We start from the raw sequence: 6,477 nt of genomic DNA, 5'->3' as shown, positions 1-6,477 counted from the left end.
CAGAATTGCTTAAAACCTTTAAAAAGTCATATTATGAATAGTGTATGTTGGATTTTTGTCATTTTGGTATTTTTTGGTTTAGATAAAGATACTTTCTTTTTTTAAACTGATGTAGAGTTCATTTGTAGTGTTTTCACCATGTTAGTGTGTGTGTTATGTACAAATACTTTACAAATTTCCTCTGAGATAGGCCTGACCGCTCATGCAAAGCAACCATGGGGATGAGCAGGGGTCATCTTGGGTGTGTAACTCCTGTATCCTGAGTAGAAAGAAGGAGCCCTACTTGGACAAGGGATATACCACAGCCAACTAGAGACCCCTATTTCTAACATACATTCCTGCAAATAATTTGTACAAGGTAAGGTGCAGGCGCCTCTTATACTTACCTTTACTTGTGAGGAAATTGGTGGCACTTAGTCACGCCTTTGCGTGGGAGGGCCGCATATCCTGTATAAAGAAAAAAATAGACAATAATAACTCACTGAGTTTCTTATGGTCCAAGTACATAGGAGAAAGACTACTTAGCATTTTGGGGGGGGAAGAAACAGTTTACTTGTGTTCTGAATAGTTGGAATTAGCAATCAAAGAAAATGAAAACTGGAAGGTTTCGATACAAGACATTTTAAAAAGCCAGCAACAGACGACATTAAAGATTGGCTATCTGCCTAATATTAAGATGCCCAGTTATTTAACATGAAGAAATGTCGAGTGCAAAAAAAAAAGAAAAGAACACATCAAAAAGAACGTAAAATAGAAACAGTGGTTTGTCATCTGACACAGTTGAACACACAGGAAGGAGTTTCAATCAGAAAAAAGATTAAATTAATGTGCAGTAACAGATGTTTACATTATAATGTCTACCCATACGAATATGTGTATTTTAGAAAAAAGAGCATTAAGACGTCACATCACTTCTCGAGATGGTGGGGAGTAGGGGGAAGTTAGGTAGGAGTTAGGATTGATACAGAAAATATGCTAATTGAAGCAAAGGACAAGAGAAGGGTTAGTGGTATATCATATGTCTATTTGTGCTCATTTCATACAGTGGTGAGAATATTATAACACGAGAGCATAATGTCTCAACGACCTGTCCCAACCATGCTAAGTGGCAGACTGACACGAACCCCATCTTCTCTTTTTCTTCTCGCATCCACACCCTCTTATCATTGCCTTACTGGAGGGTTCCTCAGGCTTCAGCTACCTCTGGGCTACACTAGTGTGGGAGATGAATCTGAGACTAGCGGCATTGCGGCTCAACGTTCATCCCTTGGGAGAGGCAAAGATTAGTGCTTGTGTCATGTGAATGATACATTAAATGATAGTTTGATGGACTTCATGTTTACTTCAATTTTTTTTAACTGCAAAGTGATTGCAAGAAAGTGCAGCAAAATATTATCATCTGCATCATTAAACAAGTACCTTCCACATCCCCCAGAGACGTATAAAACAAACATGTAGTTAGTTGCTAGTTGTGCAGGCAGAGCTGCCAAATATAACGAGAACATAAGAGATGCAGAAATCCCAAACCATGGATGAGAATTTTTTAATAGCACCAAACCCAGAACATTTAAACAAATGGAAGGCTGGGACTTAAGTGTTTTTATGGCTGCTGTTTATTTTGATTTCAAGAACCTGGAGCCGGTTCTGGAGCAGTCTGAATGAGGTGACTTGCCAATATGAACATGAACAGTGACAGGGTCATCTTCCTTGCTGGGATAGTTGCTAACTGTGCTTTCTTGAAGATTTCCTGTCCTTCAGCATTCCAAGGCATTGGCATTCCTTCATCTAAAGGGGGGCTTGGGGAATGCAAGAATCTTACCTTTATTTGTTATTGGAGGAGGATATGCTGAAACAGAAAAGAAAAAAAAACAACTGTTCTGATCTTCCATCAGACTTTTCTTCTCGTTGTTTACTGGGACAGTCCTTTCTAATTCTCAGCCATAATTGCCTTTACTGAGAAGGAACGGCTTTTCTCTCTAATGGTCCACTTATTTTGATGGGAGTACATTGGATCCAGGAGTTCTTCCAATGTCTTGCTGAACAGAAGACCATGCACTGGGTGCACCTCATTGCACACTTTGGCCAAAGAATGAAGGGGCATATCAGCAAGGCGGCGCTATGAAATTATCGCCGCTTTTGCGTCCGTTTTCGGGCGAAAACCGGCGATAATTTCATCCCCTTATCAGCAAAGACACGCTGGCGCGTGTTTTGCTGACTTAGCGCCCGTCACAACAACGCCCCGCTTTGCATCTCTAATGAGATGCAAAGTGTGCGTTCCGTCCTAAAATAACTGGAGAAATGTCGCTAACCGACATGTCTCCAATTATCAATGGGCACGCTAACAAGCATAGCGATAAGAAAAGTAGCGCTAACCGCGGTTATCGCTACTTTCCTTACGCCTGCTTTTAGGTTGAATTAGCCATGATATCCAATGGTAGGGGGATATCATGGCTGAGTCTGCCCTGCCCTATCAGCAAGCTATCGCCAAATGTTGTACGATTATCGCTGGATTTGCAGCGATAATCGCACATTTGGTAGCTTGCGCCTGGAATTTTATTGCTTTTGAGATAAGCGTTGCTGATAGCACGCTATCTCAGCGATAAAATTCAGTGCTAGCCGGCAATAATTATCCTTGCACTAAGCGCGCTGAGCGATAATTATCGCCGGCCCTTGCTGATATGCCCCGAAGTTTTAATGGTAAACTATGCAGTGTTGGCAGTCTTTCCAGACTTCTTAGACTTCTCACTGGACACCTTCTTGGAAGGAACTGGTTCCTTGTGTTTCATTTTCACTTCTTCTTGGTTAGCGGAACGGTCCGAGTCAGGAAATTCTAATGAGGAAAGGACTGACCAGTCTCTGAGTTCCAGCTCCTCTACTTGCATGCAAGAAGAAATAAGAAGGCAGACTGTCAGACTTGGTTGATGAAGCACATGCAATACATGACATAACACATAACAATAATACCATATACAGTTCTGAGATACAAACACATAATGAAACGTTGATATTACAGAACTAGTCAAAATGGTTTTATCAAAGCTTAAAACTTCCATCATTGAAATCAGTGAGTCTGACTTACTCCTACTACATACAGAGTGGCCTATGAAAAATGGTAAGATAGCTCATTACTAAGGGCCTGATTACGATGGCAGAAGGCCCGCCACCGCCAGCCATGCGGTGGCGGGCCCTCCGCCATCGGACAGCAATTTTCCCCCTGCCAAATTAGGATGGTGGGGGAAATCGGACCGCGACCGTGGCGGGTGCAAAGACCGCCCACCACGGATCTGCCAAAGGCAATTGTACTGATTGCCTGGCGGAGCGTCAGCATACATAAAATGGTGGTGGTGCCTAGCAGTCACCGTCTGCCATAGTACGATGCTGGCCCAGACAGCCTTTCCTTGGTGGGTAAACCCCCATTGAAAGGCTGGCAGAGATTGACTTTGGGGCCCGTAGCGGGCCCCCCTTGTGTTGTAGAGGGGGTGGTGGTGCACTGTGGGGGTACCCATGGTACCCCCCTACATTTCACTGCATTGAGTGGCAGGCACTGCGTGGTGCCTGCCACGTAGTTCAGTGAAAAGCACAATCTGCATGTTTAGCATTTTGGCGAGTGCTGCAGCCAGCAGCACCCCCCACAATGTTAACCATGCACGATGCGACTGCCATGGTGGTGGTCGCATCGTAATCTGATGTGCGGGACTGCCACGTTTCAGGCGGGCAGTCCCAGGCACCGCAACGGTGGCAGGCGGACTCGAGTCCACCCGCCATTATAATGCCCCCTTAAGTAACTTGGAATAATTCAACAATAAACTGAAACCTGGGTGCACTCTTAACATGTAGGTCTTCTGCAGGATAGCAACACACCCTGGAAGTCGCAGGGAAAGCATCTATTATGAAACTAAGCGTTCCCACACTTGGGTCCGAAGACCGCTACAGAGAGACTGGGAAAATAAAACAAAATTCTAGGGAAATAACATCTGCGGCCTCCACAAATCACAACAATGCCTCATAAACACATGCACAAGAGAGTCAGTGTAAAAAAAATAATAATAATAACGATATCTCTGGATACATCTCAGTACCACAAGACTTCAAAAGAGAGATTGGAAAAATAAAAAAGAATTCTGGGAAAACAACATTCCTGACCTGTACACAACAAACTAAGCCCGCGGCAACATGCAGTCAAATTTGAAAAAACAGAAACAAAATAAATTATAACATTAGGGGGCCACTAGGTCCGATGAAGTGCTCAGGAGAGCAACAGGGAGACTGGTAAAATTAAAAAGCTGTCTGGAAAATAATATTTTTGGCCTGCACACAGCAAACAAGTACCCACACACAGTAGGGCAATTATGTTGACAATTAAGGGGAAATGAGAACAATTTTTTTTTTTTAAGCACTTTATTATGGCATAGACCTGTTTTAAAACCACTGTCTCAGGCTCATTTGGAGGGTTATCCCTTGGCTTCTTTGGGTTTTTTGTCTTCCTTGGGTACTTTGACATCTTCAGGCTTCTCAGTTTTCTCTGGTGTTGGTTTGGGAAGATGACGCAGGATTGCATTGCAGTGTATAGTCTTTGCATACGGGTTCAGTTTTACCATCATTCTCAAATTTTTAAGATGATTCTTCTTAAGAACTCTGCGTTTGATCTTTTTGTTCGGTGCACGCAAAGCCTTTTGGATCTCTTGGCTTTTCAGGATCCTACTAAGATCTGTATTTGTCATCTTGTGCATTGGTAGGATGTAGCTGGACTTAAGCGTTGCAGGTTTACGCCATGTGCCATACAATTCATCCAGCTTGCGGAAGGCGCTCTCTGTCCAAATGCAGAAACGGCCAACGTGCCCACCTGGAGCTAGTCTGAAAAGATTCAGCTTGTTAACGTTAAGCAGAGTAATGCCTGGAATATTTCTGAAAGCCTTGATAATGCCATTGTCCTCACTGTAAATGATACAGGGGCCTCTACGGTGAATGCGACGGCGGTTTCTCATCTTTCTCTTCCCACCACGCATACACTGGGATGCATAAACCTTCTTGATGTCATTTCAGGCTTTCAACTTCTTGAGAAGCAGTACAGCTTCCTTAGTCTTCTTGTAGCCTTCAATTTGGTCTTCAACCACCAACGGGACCTCTGGTATCTCTTTGATTCTGTGGCCCTTTGACATTACCAGGGCAGGAAGAGCTGAAGCAGCCAACGCTGAGCGGATTGCATAACGTTTCTGGGTTATATTCACTCTACAATGCCAACGTCTCCATGTTTTGGTAGGGGCAAACATGCGACCTCCACGACACATGTTGCCAAAGCACCCTGGCCAGACCTGTGCATACCACCAGCACGGCCTGTACCCCATGATTCAGCACTAGTTTGATGCCCTGCTAATTCACTGACAGCATAGGGTTGTCTGTTGTTCTTCCGTAAGTTAGTGTGAACAAAGTTCACAATATTTGGGCGAACAGGAGCCTTGAACACAGCAGGCAAGGTGAAAAATCAATAACATTTTCTGGGGGTTGGCCAGGGCTCTAGATACCCACAGAACAGTAATAAAGAGAGTGGTAAAAAATTATTCTTGGAAAATTACATCTTCTTGTCGACAACACAACACGGACCTACTCACCCCAGGGCAATATGCTGGCAATTTGGGGAAATGGATACAATTAATAATATCTGGGGACCAGACAAGGACAAAAGGTCCCTGGGCAGTAACAGGCAAACTGGCAAAAAATCACATTACATGGCTTACAAACTACCCACAGGCCCCAAACACAATAGCAAAATGTCCAAAAGGACCCTGTTAACCCCAGCTTTTAAAAGGGGCAGAACATTTAAAGACTAATGATCCATGTCACTTCATTGTAAAACAGTATCAGGTCAATATGGAGGGAAAAAAGTAAAATTAGGAAATATATGGCCAGGCACCCCCCACCGAAGTACAGTACAAAAGTAGCCATTGCTCCTACAGTACACAAGCCCTCCTAGCTGTTGCTCCCGACATGGGGCTGCCCGAAGCCTGGATCTCCATTTGCCAGATCAATAAACAACACACAAATAAAATCTGAAAAAAGGTATGAAATTACAGGTTGTGCTCCTTGTGCTTCCCACAGCCATCAGCTCATCAAACAGAAATAGTTTACAAAGAACGTACTTGATTTTCCTAAATATTATTAAGAGAAAGGATGAAAGATGGTTTCTATCCAGTATGTGCATCCCAAAAGACCAAGGGGCCAGCACACAACTGGGATAAGTCTAAGGGTCGGAAAGAGAAATCTGCCACAACATGTACAGTAGTCTCAAAGAAAACGTCCAATGTAACATTAGGTTTTGCCTATGTGATTAATAATAAGCTATTTTTTATTGTAAGTTGTAGCTTGCTGAGCAGCGGCACAATATGTTACAGAAAGTCTGTTAAAGTGTTATGACTTGTTCATGTACACAAAGGCAATATATTGTGCGGTTACTAGTGGTATAGTGCCGGTAAGTAATAG

General features: G+C 43.3%; 1 pseudogene; it reads right to left on the bottom strand.

Moving 5' to 3' along the window:
• Positions 1–4,451: 4,451 nt before the first annotated feature.
• LOC146865330 (large ribosomal subunit protein uL4B pseudogene) lies at positions 4,452–5,479 on the bottom strand (annotated as a pseudogene).
• Positions 5,480–6,477: the final 998 nt, after the last annotated feature.

This window comes from Triturus cristatus, chromosome 2_1, assembly GCF_964204655.1.
Source record: "Triturus cristatus chromosome 2_1, aTriCri1.1, whole genome shotgun sequence".
NCBI classification, from domain to species: domain Eukaryota; kingdom Metazoa; phylum Chordata; class Amphibia; order Caudata; family Salamandridae; genus Triturus; species Triturus cristatus.
This window is presented reverse-complemented; position numbering and strand designations above follow the sequence as displayed.